The following is a 19,505-nucleotide window of genomic DNA, read 5'->3' as shown; positions in this document are numbered from 1 at the left end:
TGTAATGCTTCTTCTTTGTCCAAATTGTGCACCACGAACGCGAACAAAATCCAAGTACAACTGTTTACACTTTCAAACCGTTTTATGTTTACCTGAGAAAAGTAAGGGTATCATATTTCCTTAGTAAGCAAGTAAACTGATTTATATTTCATATCAAATTTACAAGTAAATTCACCCACTCTTTTCCTCGTAGTATGGTTTCTCTTCATGCTAGCAAGTGAAATGATTTATATTTCATATCAAATTTACAAGTAAATTCGCCCATTCTTTTCCTCATATTTTGGTTTCTCTTCATGTTAGCTAATTCTGAAGTTATCGTTGCCTGTGAGTTCTGGCATTGTACAAAACTAAGTTTTGGTCACGATTAGAAGAAATGTCAAATTTGTTGCAGATATCTGCTGTGTTTGTTCACATAACACTTATTAGTATTTGAAAATGAACGTGAATATTGTAAACAAAAATAGTATTTAACGCGTACAGAAAACTGGACAACCAGATGTTGTCATCCACACTAATTAGTTTAACTCACTCTTACAAAATCACATGTTACACTGTGCTCCTTACCTCTTCACTGTGTTATCATTGTCAAATATTTAAGTAAAGTTATCAAGATCACCTATGTTTAATGGAGAACATCCATACAGTCGAAATGCAAAACAATTTTCCAGTAATCGTTTCTCTCGATAAATACGTTTGCTGCGTTAACATGGTTGAGGTGAGGTAACCATATTATTGAGTTAAACTTAATGGCAGGATCATGTTCATGTGCTGTGCTCGTTACTTCATATTTAAAAGTAAAATCAAATTTCAAATTGGCCTTTGTTGAGCACATACATTGAGTCTCCATTAGCTGTTTTTCAACATTCACATGTAAGTCATTTTATATTTCTCTCCATAATTTATTCATTTTTGTAATGTAAATTGTTGATTTTACACAGTCTGTACATCTCTCGCGCAATGTATTTCGTGATTTCATTTCCTGTATCATTTATGTTTTCTTTCTGTTGTAGTATTTTACGGTGTAATATCTCCATTAATTCTAATTAAGATCTTCCAAATCTGTATGTCCACACACTGTAAACGGTGCACTGCGTTTGCTTTCATCCACGTGGTGTAAACTCTCCTCCCACTCAATTCATTGTGACTCCTCTTGTGGTAATTCTGAAAAGCTGAAGGTTTCATGGTTGGCTTATATTTCATATTATATCCTCATTTATTTCTCCGTTAACTTTAAATTTTTAGAAGGGTGCAGTATTTTTCCATCGTGAACGGTCTTCATATTGCACGACACGTTTGTCTAAAAATAGTATCGTGTCTTATAAACTACTTGGCAAATAAACCATGTAGTAGATACTTTAGCTTTTGGTTTATTAGATTTGTTTGTAAATGAACTAAACAAGCTGTTTCGTCCATTTGAATGTAGAGCTGATAAAGTTAACGATCTGGACGGGTTCACAAATCAAACAAGCAAACGAATGTATGTGATATTCTCAATGTCCACAGCAAACGTGGGAGACGCAGTATTGAAAATACTATTCGGATCATTTAAACAGTTATTTAGGAAATAATATTTATAACTTTTCGGAAATAGAATGGTTCAGACTAATACCAGTGCTATATATGGTCCATACAAATAGCATAGAAACGTATATTGAGGTCAAGGGCTATAGCATATCAGATACATGCTGTTTGGCAGTCAGACAAAACACTTAACTTGACAAAAAATGTAACCGAAGGTTCTGGTAGAAAACTAAGAGCCTCAGAGCCAATAAGCTACGACTACGAAGAAGTCTTTCTACTGGCTAAACGGACTGTCACACAACAGCTTCTTTGCAAATTTCCATGTTTAAGGTTTTTGATTCAATTTTTTGGACCTAGGCTAGCGTTAGAAGCCATACAGGTCATATATATAGCTGACTTCCCTCCAACAGAGAGCATGCAAGTGACAAGGCATAAACATTTCTTCTTTAGTTAGCAATATTATGGCAATAAATATACTTACATTTTTACCTATTGAATTTCCTCAAAATGTTCATTCTTAGTTAGTTTTGCAAATCTGAATTACATGATCCATGTCATGGGTTCCAAAACTTGATACACGCCGCAAAATTGTACTGTAATTTCGATTACATTTCTTAGAGAAATCACATTCTCCTTGCTGCACTCAGACGAAATTAATGTGATATTCCATAGCTTCTTTTTGATAATTTCAATTTAAAGAATTAATATATCCCCACATTATAATTCCAAACAATAAATGACAGATCAGACACAGACGTGCAGTTAATTCAGGGCGCGTCCCTCCACTGTTCCAATCTCAACAGATCGACAGAAAAACAAAGTGTAGTCATTCCAGACCAACTGGAAAAGTTGTTCCAGTGTGCATTCGTTATACAGTATGACTCTAAATTTCAGAATGAAAGTTTTGCAGTTTGTTTTCGATAGTGGTGAACTTTCTACATAAACTTAGTACAAATGCATTCTGTCTGTCGCCTTGTTTCTCTAGCTATGTCTATTTTCACTCTTACTTTAAGTATCACATTGTATTTGGAATGACGTGCTAGAATCATCATAAATAAAGGTATAAAGCTGCATTTTATGAATTCAAAACTTTTCAGAGAGGTGATAGGAGTTGTTCATGTTCACCACTATCAAAAACAAACTGCAAAACTTTCATTCTGAAATTGACCTTAATACCAACTAGCAGACAATAGTTGGTGTTCGCTGAATTCGCTCAGACAAGCTTCCGTAATTATCTCAGTCTTACTGGGATAGTAATTTTAATTTGTTCACTGATATCCAAGATTCTTGCTGGTCAAATATGTTTAAATTTTACTTTTTAGTGTGTCATATCACAGATGGTGAAACATAAACATATGGACATTTTTCATTTTAACTTTTAAAGCACCGCAAGTCCTGCTTGCCAGCTGTAGTGTTCCCGTATACGCGGTGTAAAAATACCGAATATGAGTGGACCATATATGTCTATTTATACACTGCGATAGTTACATACATACATACATACATACATACATACATACATACATACATACATATATGCGTTAATGGGCCAAAATAGAATAGAAATTGTTCATAACTAAACGCGGAGTAGGTGCGATATTTTGTGCAACAACTGGTTGACCAGATGCAAGGATGTTTCCGCCTTGCACACATTACACTAATTCTCACAAAAGTTGTAATTGGCCATTCCGAAAATCGTAGAATTCAACATTCGAATTTATTACTTTAGTTTAACTTGAATAAGTAGCATATAAACCATATAAAAATAAATCTCAAAGCGATTCTGCAACACGTTTAATTTCTCTTCTATGCGCTTGCTTGCGTGCAATTTGGGGCAAGCAATGATTGTGACTGAGGTACCTTTCAAATCAAAGTACGTCTTAGTTATACTAGCACAATCTTCTTCCTGGTGAGGCTTTCAATAATAGATAAAATCATTTGTCAGTATTGAGAAAGCAAAGATAACCACATCTAGTTAAAACCTACTGACCCATATGAATTACATGCTACAGCCAGCACGAGGAGGAAAAGGGAAAACGTTAATTTACATTTGATTTCTTTAATTGTCAATGCTGAACATTTCCAAAACGAGGAACGAAAGTGCAATGCAACATCATTAAGTAGACGCAAATACTCTTTCAGCTTTCTCATTCCATCACACAGATGTGTGAAAAATGATGAACATTTCACAAAAAACAAACTTTCCACAAGTTAAAACGTAAAGAAAACATTTCCTTTGTACAAAAGGTGTTTTCGGCACAAAGTGTTTTCTTGTATCTGTATGCACAGGTTTACTGATTACACCGTTTGTAGCCAATCAAATGCTTCTATGTAATCCAGTTCATGACGTCTGGCATATACTGGTCTGTTTGCACATAAAACATAATTTGATAATTGTTACGTACTCTCAGTAAGGTACAGCTTATTTCAACGAATATTGACCATGATGGAAATACACTAATTGCTTAATGTTTATGCAAACATGTTCGTGTCTTCCAATACGTTTCCATTTTCCAACACTTACGATCTTTTATTTTCTTTTTGTGTGGTTGGTAAAGAACAATTCAGAATTAAGCTACGTCTGTAAATAAAGAATTTTCACAACAAAACACCGATGTATAGTAAAATGAAAAACAACCTAAATCAATAAGTGTATGAAAAATGCAACCGAATTATTTGGCCGCTATTTGAGAAACAGTGTACATTTTGTGCATACAGAAAACGTTAATTCCCCTAAGGTTATAATTCTGTCTTTCGGTACTGATTTGTGTCATCGTTTCCTGAAAATATCAATGTAGAAATACTTTCATTATTTTTATGAAATGTTCGTTACCACAGCATTCAAGCTATCATGTATATGCATTTTTGCTAATAATAAAATCTTCGTTACTAACAATGACCTTGTACATGGTGTATGTACATCAATGCATTTTGTTATTACAGTAATCTAAATCACAGACAATGCAAGGCAAAATGCAAGCACTGCATTTAACAGCTGCGGTTGTTGACTTCCTCCACCTCATAAATACCAGTCTTTCCTTCTAAACTCTTAACCTCAAAATTCATAGTTTTATACTCGGAATGAAATGCTAAATATGACCTTTATGTATTTTTATACAATATGAAATATAACTATGAAAATGCGACGCGATGGATGAAATGTTAATTACCAACTGTAACGAACCAATTTCAGGGTGAACGTATTTGAAGGAGTACACGTACTCATTCTTGACATTTCTCTTATCAGTGCAAAATAAAGCCTATTTGCGTAATACATTTACATATGTAAATCTCTCTACATAATAAAATGGTCGTTTCAATGCAGACATTGTTGATACATACTTACAGAGCCGCGACTCACTGGTATTTATATTTTAGACAAAGTGTTAAGGACTCACGATACAAAATACATCGAAGAATGGGAACCAGTCTAGACATGGGTGAAGATGCACTAAAGTATATATGGGTTTAACTGGCTATTATTGGTTGATAATGAAAAGTGTAACTTTGTGAAGATAATCTTTTGAGAGCGTATCCTATTTTAATTCATAATTATTAGAGACAATGTTTTATTGGTGGAATTTCTTTCTTCGGACAGACTAGAGCTTGAAACGCTCCTTACTGCCATTAGCACCTGATTCTTTAGGTGCGGAATCAAAAACACATTTTTGAAAGAAATGGTTATCCCAGCAAAGAAGCTTACATCAAGGATATGTCTTTACTGAAATATATAGGTTTGATCATGAGCACTCAGAAATTTAAAGTTACTGAATTTTTAATAGCATGGTGTTTCCTTGGGTTTAGTATGGGTGCTCACTTTTGTATCACGAGTCCATCAATTGCAAGCTAGTACGGCATCAAGGTGGCGGAAATGATTCCAAACATGTTCTAACTGTCTAGCTGTACAGACCTGGCACTTGTGACAAAATGTAGTTCGAAATATCTTGTAACGAGCATTTCAAAACAGCGGTCTTTGAGTAATGTGTGTTATGACAACATGGAAAGAGGGTCATATTAGGCAAGAATACATTTTGATGGTCCACTCATTACCTATCACAACATACCACTCTAGTTCCTTGTTATCAATAAAATGCATAGTAGGGACATTTCCAGCAAACTACGTCCTATTCTTGTTTGAAATAACTAAGACACATGTCATTTACACATTCGAGTTTGATTAAAATCCTTTGGAAAGACACTTAGACAAAATCAATGCAGATTTTTTCAACAGAATTCATATTTTGATTGCTTATAATCAGGCTTGGGTATACAGTAACAAATATTTTGCGTTCTTTGGCGACGTCAATTATTGTTTGAGTATTCCATGATTTTGTCACGTTTGCTAAGCCCCAGCTATAGAGTCATGTATAAGTTATAATCTACCTGTCTTGGTAATATTATCGCGACCTTGTGTTTGATCTCTAAAGATTGCCGCGGGATTAGTGTTGAACTCATACGCAAGGTTACCATGACCAGCCAGAGACCGGAAACTTTAGTCAGCAAAAGCGACCAGTCGCGTCACTTAACAAAGGCTTGCCGTTATCACACCTATATGTTAAAGGTTAGTTCAGGGATCAAAAAGAATATCCTCGGAGTGAACGGGGCGTGTTCTTATTCGTCCGCACGTTGATAGACACCGAGAGGGACATTGTTTGCTAAGTTTGATTGGAGCGGTCCACAACGATATCCAATCAAAATATGAGATAGAGGGCGCGATTACAATTCAGACCCGAATGATACATTCCAAAATCGTAAGAGTAATTTAATAGTCTCCTAGAAGGATGGCAGATCAATAGGGTTTACTCCGAGAAAGGAGCCACTCTTAATCTAGCGGCAAAACTTAGAGGTAGATTCTAAGGAAAAACAAAGCTTCGAAAAGGTCAGTAAGTTATTTGCTCGATTTTTGCAGAATATTACGGCATCATAATTGTAATTATTTATAGTATGTACACTTAATTGCTTGAATAGTTTAGTATGTAGAATTATATTTGTAGTGTTTCATTTACGTGCGTATTTGAGAATATATGGCTTGCGCCTTACGTAGAGAATTATTAGATGCCAGGCGGAAGTATGTTGACTGTTACCTTATGGTCAGAATTATTTTTGTAATTCGCTATTACGTTACTTCGTAGTAGACCAGTGCAGTTATTAATGCGTTGTGTTAGAATTTACCACTGCTTGAATTGTGAGTTTGGAAACATGGTTGAAGTATGTAGGATTAGTTACTATGGACGTATGCATATATCAGAGCATAGACATTTGAATATTTGCTTACTTTGTATGAGTGGTAAGGTAAAGAAATGCGTATGATTATTGTGATATGGTTTAGTATAATGGGATTAAGAATATGTACTGATGTGACGGAATTTATTGATGTATGTATAAGAAGTAATTGATACTGTGCTGTATTATGACGTGTGTTTTACCATTTAAGAACGTATGGATATCTCCATGCGAATGAATGCGTGACCGAAAAAAATTTGATAACAGTTGTCTGATGATAGGCTGTGTGTAGTACGAGATGAGAGGGTTAAGGAAAAATATTGGACCGTCCTTGTGTTTTCACAGGAAGCTTTTTAGGGGACAGAGAACTTCGGGTTCCATTGGGTCCCAAGTCTTCAAGCGTTTGAGACGGAACTGAGACTGTAGCCGAGACAGTCGCAATCGACAGAAGTACAGTCGTGGGGGATAAAGTGGAGAAGGAGGAGATGGAGTCTAGAGAAATTCAAGGAGGAGGGGGAGAAGAAATTTTGAGGAAGGTCGCGGAGGCAGAGGAGAAGGAATTGGGAGAAATAGGAGAGAGAAAGAATACAACAGATGAGTAGAAATACAAGGACAGGTGGAAATCATCTCACACTGCTAATCAAGTGATGCGATAGATTTATGAAAGGGTCGAGCGGAAGGAGTGTAATTGGAAATTTGAATCATTTGATTATTGAATTGTTATTAAACTGTTATTCATTGAATTTCAACCTTTTTATATATTTAAACATCTAACCGTCGGCATTGCTAACTGGGGGCTCAGAGCTTTACATCTATCTTTCACTAAATTTAACTTTCAATAAAATAGAGCCTGGGCGTGACTTCTATCATAGTTTAAATAAAGTATTGGAAGCACCCTATCCCAACCATATACTTCGTCACAGACGTATATAGCTTAGGACTATAATCGTAAATTCTATGTCAAGTAAATGGGTTTAACTTTTTTTCAGTGACATAAAAGGGAGAAGAATGGTTCTTAACAAAATGGCAACACTAACGAGCATTTCAGTTTTTGACTTTCAGAGTCTTCGAAAGTGACACAGGTTGATCAATAATGCCATTTTTTGTATGTATTGAATCAAACATGCAAGACCCGATAATCTTAATGACACGATATGGACACTGTACACTCATTTTTAATCACGTGACCAAAATGCAATACGAACATCCCTAGTGAGGAATAGTGTTGATACGTTATAAATGCAGATATAAGAACCTGTTACTCAAAGGGGCGGATTTTTTCATGATTTGAATTTGCATCGTTAAAATATTATTTGAATTCATATATCTACTGATGGACATCTTCTTTCGACATGTCTTGGGTATTTGAAAATATTACACGCTGTAGAGATTCGTAGAAAAGTATCATTACAACTATAAATAATTTACATTTTTTGTGCTCTTCTACCGACTTCCTTGTGATTTCTTTCAAATGCGGATTTCATTCCTTGATATTGTATAACAGTGAAGACTTATAAACAAGAAAGTCCATGTCGTCACTCTAGAACACAGTACCTAGAAACAGAAGTAATATACAACAATAATGTAATAGTTTAGACCGAAATTTGTACTTCACAATGTATCCCCTGAAGAAATGTTGGCAAGGTCACGATTGTTTTAAAGGTGTTATTTATATGTAGTATGGGATGGAGTAACGGGACAGAACCTGTGGGTTTTATCTCAACTTTACGGGGTAAGGACACAAATTGAAGCTGCTGTTAGAATTCGAACTTGGGTTTTCCGCGCAATAGTCATGCATACACCACATCAAATCCAAGATGTAGAACGTCTAGTTTCGTTACATGTATACCTGACTGTAAACCAGAGGTAATCGACAGTAATTAATAATCTCCACCACCACCCCTTCGCCCCTCGTTATACCACTACATTACGAACGGTTGTCAGTAATGTTAAATTTCTGAAATAAAGTTTTCAAAACACGGTGGGGGGATGTTGTTGTATCATCTACCCTTATTATTTTTAGTTTTGCAGTTTTAAACAGAAACTCCTCTCATAACATGGAAGGGACATACTTTTCGTAAATCGAAACACTGCTTTCGCCATTGCTCAGAAATATCTATATACATCTATCTTCAAGAACCAAAAACCGTTTTTTGATTAATTGATTCATTAGCTCACTTCCTCCTTCCTTGAGGATTCATGGCTACGAAGCTGATAAATTTTGCGAAAAACAAGAATGAACCGTATGCATTCTGTATCTTGACATATAAACATAGATTGTTTTCTTTTTCTATACACTTGCAGATATCAGATATTTGTTTCCCACGTGACCATGAACTGAAAGTCAACTGATGATAAATATTTTGGATTAATGGATATAAGGAGAACACAATAAATGCGTCTTCTCATCGCTGAAAAGATGGAAAATGAGCTGGTTTTCACGGAATCACTTTTAAACCTAAGTGTTGTATGTAGTAAAACCTGCCTTTGCGGACACATCCACTACGACGTACAAACGGCTCTTAGTGAACAACATTTTACAACCATTTTCTTAATTAATTGGATATATTTAACAACGATATTATAAAGGATATATATCCACATTGACCAATCTTTACAATTAATCAGGTGTATTTTGTATGCAGCTTACACCGTGACTTCGAATATGCAGCAATAATGATTTGTCATAATAATTTGCAGTGTCCACATCCCAGACGTGTAGCTACAACATAACAACTATGCATAGCATAGGGTCCGACGAATACAGGAGGCCCACGAGCCCATCGAACAAATTATTTCTTTACGCTATAGAAAGAAACTAGAAAAGGCAATATACGACCCATCAATGACTCTTCATCAAACAAAAATTGTCCTGGCAAGGAAATTTCTTGTTCATCTCCGTTTATTAGAATCAAAGGACTAATGTGAAATGAAAACACTGTTGCGGTTGGTTGCATAATGATGCCTGTTATGCACTATTTTTTTAAAATAAAAAATAAAAAATCTTTATGGGGAACATCACTGATGTTCATCAAATAGAAGTTAAATATGTAAGTCAAAATTAAAAATAGGGATTTTAATTGTGGTTTTTAGTAACCCCGTTTAGCATGTATGTATCTCCTAAGACAGGGTTCATTCTATTTAGAACCCTTTCGTCTGTCCACAGAAACCACGAACTGGATTGATTGGCCCTAGTTTGCACAATTTTAAGTCATTTGCATTTCATCGCGTATTTACAGTTTCGAATCCTTTAAATTGTGTGGCCGTCCATCCATGGTCGAATTTTTACCCAAAGTTTTTCGCTTTCCCGCTTCTTAAATTGTCGAGTTTGTAAGTAGGCTGGTTAGGCGAGAGGCACATCTCACACGTGAACTATGGTCGGTTAAACTATTGGAGTTCATTTCTCAACTGGCATAAATCCTGTGAGAAATAGCTAGTCTTTTGGTACACGGAGTCAATCAGATCCCAATAAAAAGGAACTTCCCTCGCTGACAGCCAGGTTCGGACTAAACCTAGATAACCTCTGATCCAAGTAATAGCGTGGTTTTCACCTTTTACGTGTTTGTACCGGAACGACCAGGAAAGTAATTAAAATACATTAAGTTTAGATTCATATACGCTGGATTCTGAAACAGACATTTATGAGCAGAACCTATCATTAACGGACACGGTATACTGAATTAAGTACAAACAACACTATAATATTTCATAATTAGCTCGTAGTAATGACTCTTCATTTTATATGAAATGGACTAAACTACCTTGATAATTTCCTTGCTTTGTCAGAGCATTGGCTAGCGAAGTTAATGGATAGCGTTACGGACGCAAAGTCAGAAGGATATGAGTTCGAATCTTGCCTAGACCATGCACTGTACGCCGTCTGTGATGTGTTGATGTGCAAGCAACTGTATTCATGTTGCCTCGTCTACATATAACTTTGCATGCTTTGATTTGCCAGACAGAAGAAAAAAACCAAACCAAAGGAGTATGTGCTCTGAAAGCCTTGGCTAGAATACAAAAATCAATACGACGAAATAGGCGGTGGTTTCGTCGCAAAATCACTCATATGGTTCTGATTCGCTGCCAACTCCTTCGACCATCCGATAGTAATGAGACAATAGATAAATTTTAATCGCCATGATAAGGATTTCGCTACAATACAGAGGGAGAATTTTCTAACTTTAAATAGCCGCAGTGGAAATTGTGACATTATTAACCAATCAATGTTATTTAGCTGTTACTGGGCTCTAACATATGCAGCAAATTTAGTCGAATAAACCATATGTTTTGCTCTGTTTTGTGGGATCAAGTTATAAATTGTAGTCAAGATTAGTACTGAGCAAACATCTGACCTCAGAGACCACCCTTAATCAATTTCGACGGGAAGGTTGCTTACTTAATGTACCTGTAAGGGTTAGACATGTTATCATTACTCTATTAATATCACATTACCTCTACCCAAAGCTATCCTCGTTACCCTTGACTAAAACTTCTGGCAATACTGCGGCGTAAATCAAGACGACTTGGCAATTTTTACGGGAAAAATTTGAAACGACCTTCTGCCGTCTTATACACAACGGATTCAGATATCTCTTCTTTATAGCAGTTCTTTGTACCGTTCAAGACGGCCTCCACGACGAATAGATATGTACCATACCAGGACGTAATAAATGAGTGTGGTTGCGGTATGAATACATGGTACTTTAATACTTACAACAATGGGCACTAAAACCGATCAATATACCTAATACGTTCAAACACGACAAATGGTGCAGAACATGAAATATAAATAGCTATTACAAAACTCTAACAGGTAGTTTATATTACTGTATCGATTTTTTTTTCTTCTTACAAATTGACGATTGCTACAATATGAAATATTCACAAACATCGTTGCAACCTCTTTGGTCACGAGAAGGTATCAAGTTACTCAGGATTACTCATGTATTGACCAATATTGATTAAATCCTGTAAAATGTTCAAAATGCTCTCTCTCATGTATGTATGTATGTATGTATGTATGTATGTACATACATGGGGCCCCGAGTGGCCGAGTGGTCTAAAGCGCTCGCCGTTACGGATCACTGCCATCTCACCTCTGTCTGCGTGAGTTCGAGTCCAGCCTCGGCTAACGTTGGTACGTGAGAAAGCCTGCCAGTAGCTTCTCGTGGGTCGGTGGTTCTTCCCTGGGTTTTCCAGGGTTCTTCCTCCACCAATTATACTGGCCGCCATGTATAGCCTATCTTGTGCTGAAAATGGCGTTAAACCCTACAACAACAACAACGTACATACATACATACATACATATCACAAAATAAGCAAAACCAATACGTAGAATATGTGACCGGTTTCGTTTTATCGCTTCATCAGACTTCACACACGCGCGCGCGCGCGCGCGCGCACACACACACACACACACACACACACACACACATATATATATATATATATATATATATATATATATATATATATATATATATATATATATATATATATATATATATATATACACACGCACATCTCTTAACATTGGCAATTTTTGTAGCATTAATCAGCTTTGAAATCAAAAACATATTGATATATTTAATATTTATAAATGAAGACTCTTCTTTCATTAAAATATCAGTTATACTCTAAAACAAATTGATACTCGTCTTCATCAATATTGCAAAATCAGCATTTTCTCCTATTTATTGGTACACTATATGGCTTAACCCTCCTTCCAGTTTCAATTTTTAAACCCTTCTTCCAGTTTCAGTTTTTAAACCCTTCTTCCAGTTTCAATTTTTAATCTCTGGAACGATCCTTTCTATAGTGCCAAAAGATGCTAAACGTTTGCACATTGCAAAAATGTTTGAAATTGAATATATTAATGCGTTTATAACAAATTATTTACACTATTCTTCATATATGTATAAGGAGTCACAGAGAGAAACACACGTTGCAAGGCGCATGTTGAAAGAATGTCACCTGATAACGACAGTTTATGTGATTATTATTACAGAAGCGTGTTTTATGGCTTTAAATCTGCTTATAGTTATTTATAAGGATAAATTGTTCATTCAAATCCAAGTAAAGCCTGTACAAGTTATTAAGGTTTTAAATGTACCTAGGGTTATTTAAAGGAAGAAACTGTTGATAGACATCTAAGTTCAACCTATACAGAGCATTCCTTGAAGACCGTTCACTTCACCTTTGAAGGTCGCTTCTGTTATTATGATTCGTTGAAAGAGAAACCACATAAATGTTATTTATAATGAACCCAAGGGAATCATCCCTAAAATCAAAACAGTCATGCTTGCCTCTTACGTCATCCAATGAAGCAATCGCCTCCTTTTAGTAGCTGTTTTTCGAGGTCACTCTCACAATTTTTTGTATAAAAATACACCTCTATTAATAAGCTACCTTACTTACGAGAACGTTTATCTGTTCCCTGAAATGACTGGTTAAAACAAGTTTGAATTCGAAACATTAAAATAGGCGTCAAAATAAAAAAATTGGAACATTCTGAATAAAATATCATAAAGTTCAAATCACGTTTCAGTCATGCATTCTCTTTTTATTACAGCAAAACATGTTATGCTTACTGTTTATCTTAAGATTTAAAATGTATGCCACCCAACAGTATCGTCCCTACATAGGGAAGCCATACACTCTCAGGCTTCAGTAAGGACAAGCGTGGAATATTAAATGTTTTCTCTGCAGTAACTATCAGATTACAATGCTTGATTCTTGCATGGGTTTACTCAATAATTTTCTGACTTCGAGACATTCTTTTTCATATCCATATGTTCAACGTTAGTATTATTCATTATTCTATTGTATTCGCTTACCCTCTCATTTGAACCGCTCACGTGGCCAAGTTGTTAGAGCGTCCGCCTCGGATGCGGGAGGTCGCAGGTTCGAAACCCGGCCGAGTCAATATCAAAGACTTATATAAAAAAATTGTACTAACAGCTCCCTCGCTAGGTACTCAGCATTAAGAGATTAGTGTTAGGACTGGTCAGCCTGGTGTAAGGATAACGCGAATGGGTGGGACATGATTCTACATTTCTGCAGCATGATGCTCCAGTGCTAGACCACTATAAACCTCCACACTGCATACATCGTAGCGACATGACTAAACATTGTGTTAAAACTACGTTTACACACACACACAACACACACACATACACACACGTTTGTTTGTACCACTGAACACAACGACGAACCCCTGGCGACATTCAGATTAAAAATTATAAAGTGATGAATGAAATTACAAAGGTTTGTGCATTTTTATATCATTGCTGCGTTTTATTTTTAAATTCGTGACGAGGGTACAAAATAAAAGGTGGGATATGTGAATGTTGTATCCTTTCCTAGAGGCTTCAGGAATGTAATATGAAGAACCAACTTATATATATATATATATATATATATATATATATATATATATATATATATATATATATATATATATATATATATATATATATATATATATATATATATATATATGTGTGTGTGTGTGTGTGTGTGTGGGTGTGGGTGTGTGTATGTATGTATGATTGTATGTATGTATGTGTATATTTCATTTAAGTAGTAGACATATACAATTATCTTTAATTATGTTGCCTTTGCAAAACATAACGCATCTCAGTTAAGAAATTAATACTGGCTACTTTCAAACGACTTGTGTTCATTCAAATTTAAATTTCATAAAAAATAAAAACTTTTTTAACAAGCACAACTCTGATCGTATTAAATATCGATCAGCTTCTGTTATTCGTTTTTTAAGTACATATAAGTAAATGTTTTTCGAGTTAATGGAAACATGGTATTCCCCACTCGTAACAGTTCAAACTGTTTCCACTTCACGAGTTAATGGAAACATGGTATACCCCACTCGTGACAGTTCAAAATGTTTCCACTTCACGAGTTAATGGAAACATGGTATACCCCACTCGTGAGAGTTCAAAATGTTTCCACTTCACGAGTGAAATATTTCCGTATTTCTATTAACAAAGCAGATTTGCTTTTTATTATAAATTTTTTAAAGGCAAAAGGCGTCCCTTTGCTTGCATTTTCTCTACTCTCAGCAAATCTGATTAACAGTTGCATTACTACAGCAATAAAAAGAAGTTCCTTAATTTCATAATAACTTTGGGACATTTTACAAACATTGAACTTGTATATATCATGCTGTAAATTGTGTATTTTTTATTCCTATGAAAAAGTTGGGTGCAGTTTACAGAAATGGCGTTCCTTCGCATGGATAAGGAGATCTTGGATCTGAAGTCGCAAATTCGTGGGTTTTAAAAGCGACAAGACAGGCGGAAGTGACCAAAACTACATTCTGAGTTAGTGACTCATTTGAGACAACAGCAGATGCATTCCAGTTGCATCAGAGCTGATTCTTCTTCAAATAGAAATACAGAGGATTTGGTTCCAGAAGAATCATATATAATCTAAAGGCATAAGAGTGAGCCTTGAGGTACTATTAGTTGAACAATTGGCTATGTGCCTCAAGGCAGTTCAGATCATATATAATCTCTAGGCATAAGAGTGAGCCTTGAGGTACTACTGGTTCAACAATTGGCTATGTGCCTCAGGGCAGTTCAGATCAGTTTAATCAGCACTCTTTGCTGCATCAGGTACAGGGTTAGCACGATCAATCTGTACTGAGTGGTTTGGTATCAAGAGGTAGTGTAACAAATGTTCATGATCTAACCCTACCCCACCCTGTACAATCACACAGTCATGAAAGTAATGGATCTTTCAAAATGAAACCCCAGTTGTATGATGGAACAGAAGACTTAGATGAATACTTATCTCAGTTTGAGATTGTATCAGTGCTAAATGGTTGGGATTACAACTTAAAGTCATTGTGTTTGGCAAGCAGCCTCATTGGGGGGTGCACCTGCCTTACTAAATGAACTGATATAAGCTCAAAAGTGAGACTACAGCAGTCTTGGTAATTTACTTGACTTGCGATATGGTTCTATGAACAGAGCTGAGATTTTTAAAGCCAAACTACAAACTCGCACAAAGCGAAAGGATGAATCCATATCGGAATTGGCACAATCTATTAAAAAGTTCACTCGTCAAGCTTATCCAGGAGCTCCTACAGCAGTAATTTCCACTTTAGCAAGGGATCATTTTATAGCTGCACTCCCTGAATCAGACCTGCGTCTGAGAGTTCGTGAATCACGTGCTAGGGATATCACTGATGCAGAAATCTTAGACACACAGCTGGAAGCTTTTCGGGTAGCAGACCGCCATAAAACACAGCGTGTCCACTCTGTTGATTTTATAGGTCCTGAAAGTGGTTTGTCAACCTCAAGTAAGGCGAAAAATGGTAAAGCTCTGCAGAACGTTGTAGATAATTTGAGCCAGGAGATTTAGTCCATAACTGCTGAGCTCAAAGGTGTTATTGAGTCCAACCAGACCAGCTTCTCTGCAAGTAAACCTGAAAAATTTAAGGAAAAGCATCAGAGCTGGCAGAACAATCAGAATAACAATAGAGACAGACAAAATCGGTATAAATCGCAAAGAAAGAATAACAGAGGTTACAATGCATGGAAGGGCAATTCCTAATAGCTCAATACAGGCTACAATAAATCAGAAAAAGCTAAGCTGAGTCCGCACAGTTAAACTTGAACCAGTCGAACACAGGGGCCAATGTTCAACAGGAAAATTGAGGCCCAATGCTATTACCATTAGATCGCCTAGATATGGTGATGAGGGATTGTTTGCAACTCAAATTCAAGATGTATCAGTAACCATGTTAGTGGATACTGGTGCTAATGTAATAGTTTTGAAAAAGGATATTGTTGATAAATTTCAACAAATTTGCTTTGTGGAAATTGAACAAGTAAATTTCAGTGTAGTGACTGCAACTGGTCCTTGGAAAGATGAATGTAAAAATTAAATTAGGAAAACGTATTTTTATGCATGATGTCTTAGTGGCTGATATACAAAATGATGGGATACTTGGATTTCTTATCCAGTGTAGGATGTGATGTATTGTTAAGAGAGAGTTGTCTGCTTGTTCGAGGAGATAAAATACCATGCTATCATTTTACAAAAGAAGCCAAACCTACCATCTGTAGGATTGCAGTTTCTCAAGATGCAGACATTCCCCAAGAGACTGGGAGGTTTATTGACCCTGTGGTTAATATTCAGACTGCTTTTGTTAAAGCCATGCCACATTTTGTTGAACGAATAGGTCTGATGTTAGCCCATATTCTGGTAGAGACTCAGAGAGGCACGGTTCCTCTCCGAATTTTGAATGCTTCAAACCAAACCTGCAAAATATACAAAAACACAATTGCGGCTGAATATGAGACAATGGAGTTATGTTTTTGTTGTATCATCCACTCATTCGGGCAGTGGACAGGCAAGAAGCAGGACCGGCATACCAAGAGCGGTGACTGGGCGGGAAAAGCAGGAAAAACGAAAAGTAGGAACACAGAACAAAGAATGTGTCCATAGCACTAATTAACTACCAGAAGAGTACTGTAATTCTGCTCAAGAACGAACTATCACCAAATGCTGCTGATATAGAATTCACCGAAACTGACACAGAGAGACGGGAGGAAGCAGTCTACACGTGGCAGCCCGCAGAAATGGAGCACAGCCAGTGAAAGACTCACCACCAGGACCATGTCTGCTAGCCGGTGAAGACCAATATTAGATGTACCGAAGAAAGATGTGGCACCAAAGGAGTTAAACGGGACGGCGTATCACCAGGTCAACTCCTAAAAAGGGATACGTAATTCCGGGGGCGCCACCGAAGAGACAAGATGTGGAAGCCCTCTTATACCGGAGCAGCTATCCGATTTTCCGGTAGACGCCTGCACCATAATATCAGTCATTGATAAAACCTAAGGATATAAAGATTGCTACCATTGCCTTAATGTACACGATTTTCATTTGGCTGAAAACCATTTTTGATAAAATCTTTATTTTAAATCCGAATTTGACCTGTTTTGGTACCACCATCAAAATTGTGTTCTCTTATTTCTACTCATGCGTGATACAAACTATTTTAAGTCATTTCGACTTTACTGATTGGTATTTAATTAGTATATCAAATGTACACTTTGTACACTAAATTCCAAACTAGAATGACTGACTCAGTAAATTTGAACAATTTCACAGGTATCTTATGCATTGTTGGTATATCATTGTTCATTTACATAACTGAACTCGATTTGAAATAAGTACGGGCTGGCGTTTTTGGGAGTACACGCTATCCATTGCTGGCTTGCCGAGTTCCTTGCCTTCCTTGCCTCTCTCGGACATCGTACACTGACTGAGATGTGGATCCATTTCCACCTGTCAAAAACCCAGGTGTCCTAATGTGACGTAATCGCTGCCGACCAATCGTAGCGGACGTTACATACTGCTTGGGTTGACACCTGTTGCGTTCAATCGCAAATGAATATCAACTTTTTAATCATGAGTGCGTGTTGGTTTCATTCCCACTCATGACAGCCCTACATTCAGGTCGTTAGGGACTAATTAGTCGCACGATCTGATTGCCAAATTAATCAGTGTTCTTTGAACACATAAATGCCTGCGGGATGAGACTAATCAGTTGCCTGACACGCTGAATTCTCATGCACTTGCATGCTTCAGCTCTGTTCATCTGTATTTAAAAGTACTTTCAGTTAGAAAAGCATATGTAATTACTTGCTGCTTCCTGTTAGTCATAACTTATGTTAAAAGCTTTATGAACAAATCTGTGTTCATCTAACAGATTCATCTTACGCTAACAACACTTTAGATCATAGTGTATTGCATTTCATAATGTTAGTCACGCTATACTTTCACAAACATTTCCTATAAGTCACTTGAGTTGCTTGGCTTATCTTTTCTGTCACTAAATAATTTTACCTTCATTTGACGCCTCTGTTCATTAACTGCACCCTTAGAATAAGATAGTTCCCATATAATACGATAGTATATCCTCAAAATGAACCACCAGCTGATGACAAGACGGACCCTTTCTGAATCCGTCTCCCGTCCGTGAGGGGCGACGTGACATGTCTACGGCATGACGCCCCATTGCTAAACTTGACTATAAACAACCACACTACAGACATTGTAACGATATGACTGAACAAATGTTAAGGCTACGTTAAAGATCTAAATCACACACTCACATTATTCATTATTATGCAAGTGAAACACCAGAAAACGGACCGCTAGTCCATATGTAAGTAGTAAGGATGTGCCATTATGGACGTAGTATACAATTTTCAAACAAATTCACACTGTGATAACATATCCAAAATCTCTAGCTCACAAGCGCAACACACCAGCCGACTCGTAAAGTAGATACAACAACACTAAAATAAAAATAATCGATATTTATAAGCGTTAAAAAGACTCGAGGGTGTTAGTTTATCAAATCCATATTAACTGGCGCAGTAAGACTTGATGTTCTCATTTTACAAAACTCAATATTCACTATCGCAGTAGGACGAAGTATTATTCACACACCAAAAAATACATTCTCTGGCGCAATATATAATGTGTATTATTATTTTTTTAGTATTAAAATCTACATTCGCTAGTGCAGCTCAACAATCGTGCTCTTTGTAATCGTACTAAAATAAAATGTAGATAAAATACTAAAACTGATGCACTGAAAAATCACCAAACCTGATTTATTTAAGCAAATGATCAAACTGTGCGCGTGGTCTGTGTACAATGACTAGCGCATGCGAATAATACCAGCAGAACGAAGGCGATATACTATCCGTTGTTTA

At 36.4% G+C, this 19,505-nt stretch overlaps 1 long non-coding RNA gene across 1 annotated transcript; it reads right to left on the bottom strand.

Annotated features, from left to right (window-relative positions):
* Nucleotides 1–14,378: 14,378 nt before the first annotated feature.
* On the bottom strand, nucleotides 14,379–18,930 carry LOC149791615 (uncharacterized). Its single transcript, XR_016423193.1, has 3 exons — nucleotides 18,628–18,930; nucleotides 16,830–17,033; nucleotides 14,379–16,195 (listed from the first exon to the last, which is right to left on the bottom strand). It is a non-coding gene; the product is annotated as an uncharacterized LOC149791615 (long non-coding RNA).
* Nucleotides 18,931–19,505: the final 575 nt, after the last annotated feature.

The sequence above is a fragment of the Sinohyriopsis cumingii genome, chromosome 9, assembly GCF_028554795.1.
Source record: "Sinohyriopsis cumingii isolate HCF-2022 chromosome 9, ASM2855479v2, whole genome shotgun sequence".
NCBI classification, from domain to species: domain Eukaryota; kingdom Metazoa; phylum Mollusca; class Bivalvia; order Unionida; family Unionidae; genus Sinohyriopsis; species Sinohyriopsis cumingii.
This window is presented reverse-complemented; position numbering and strand designations above follow the sequence as displayed.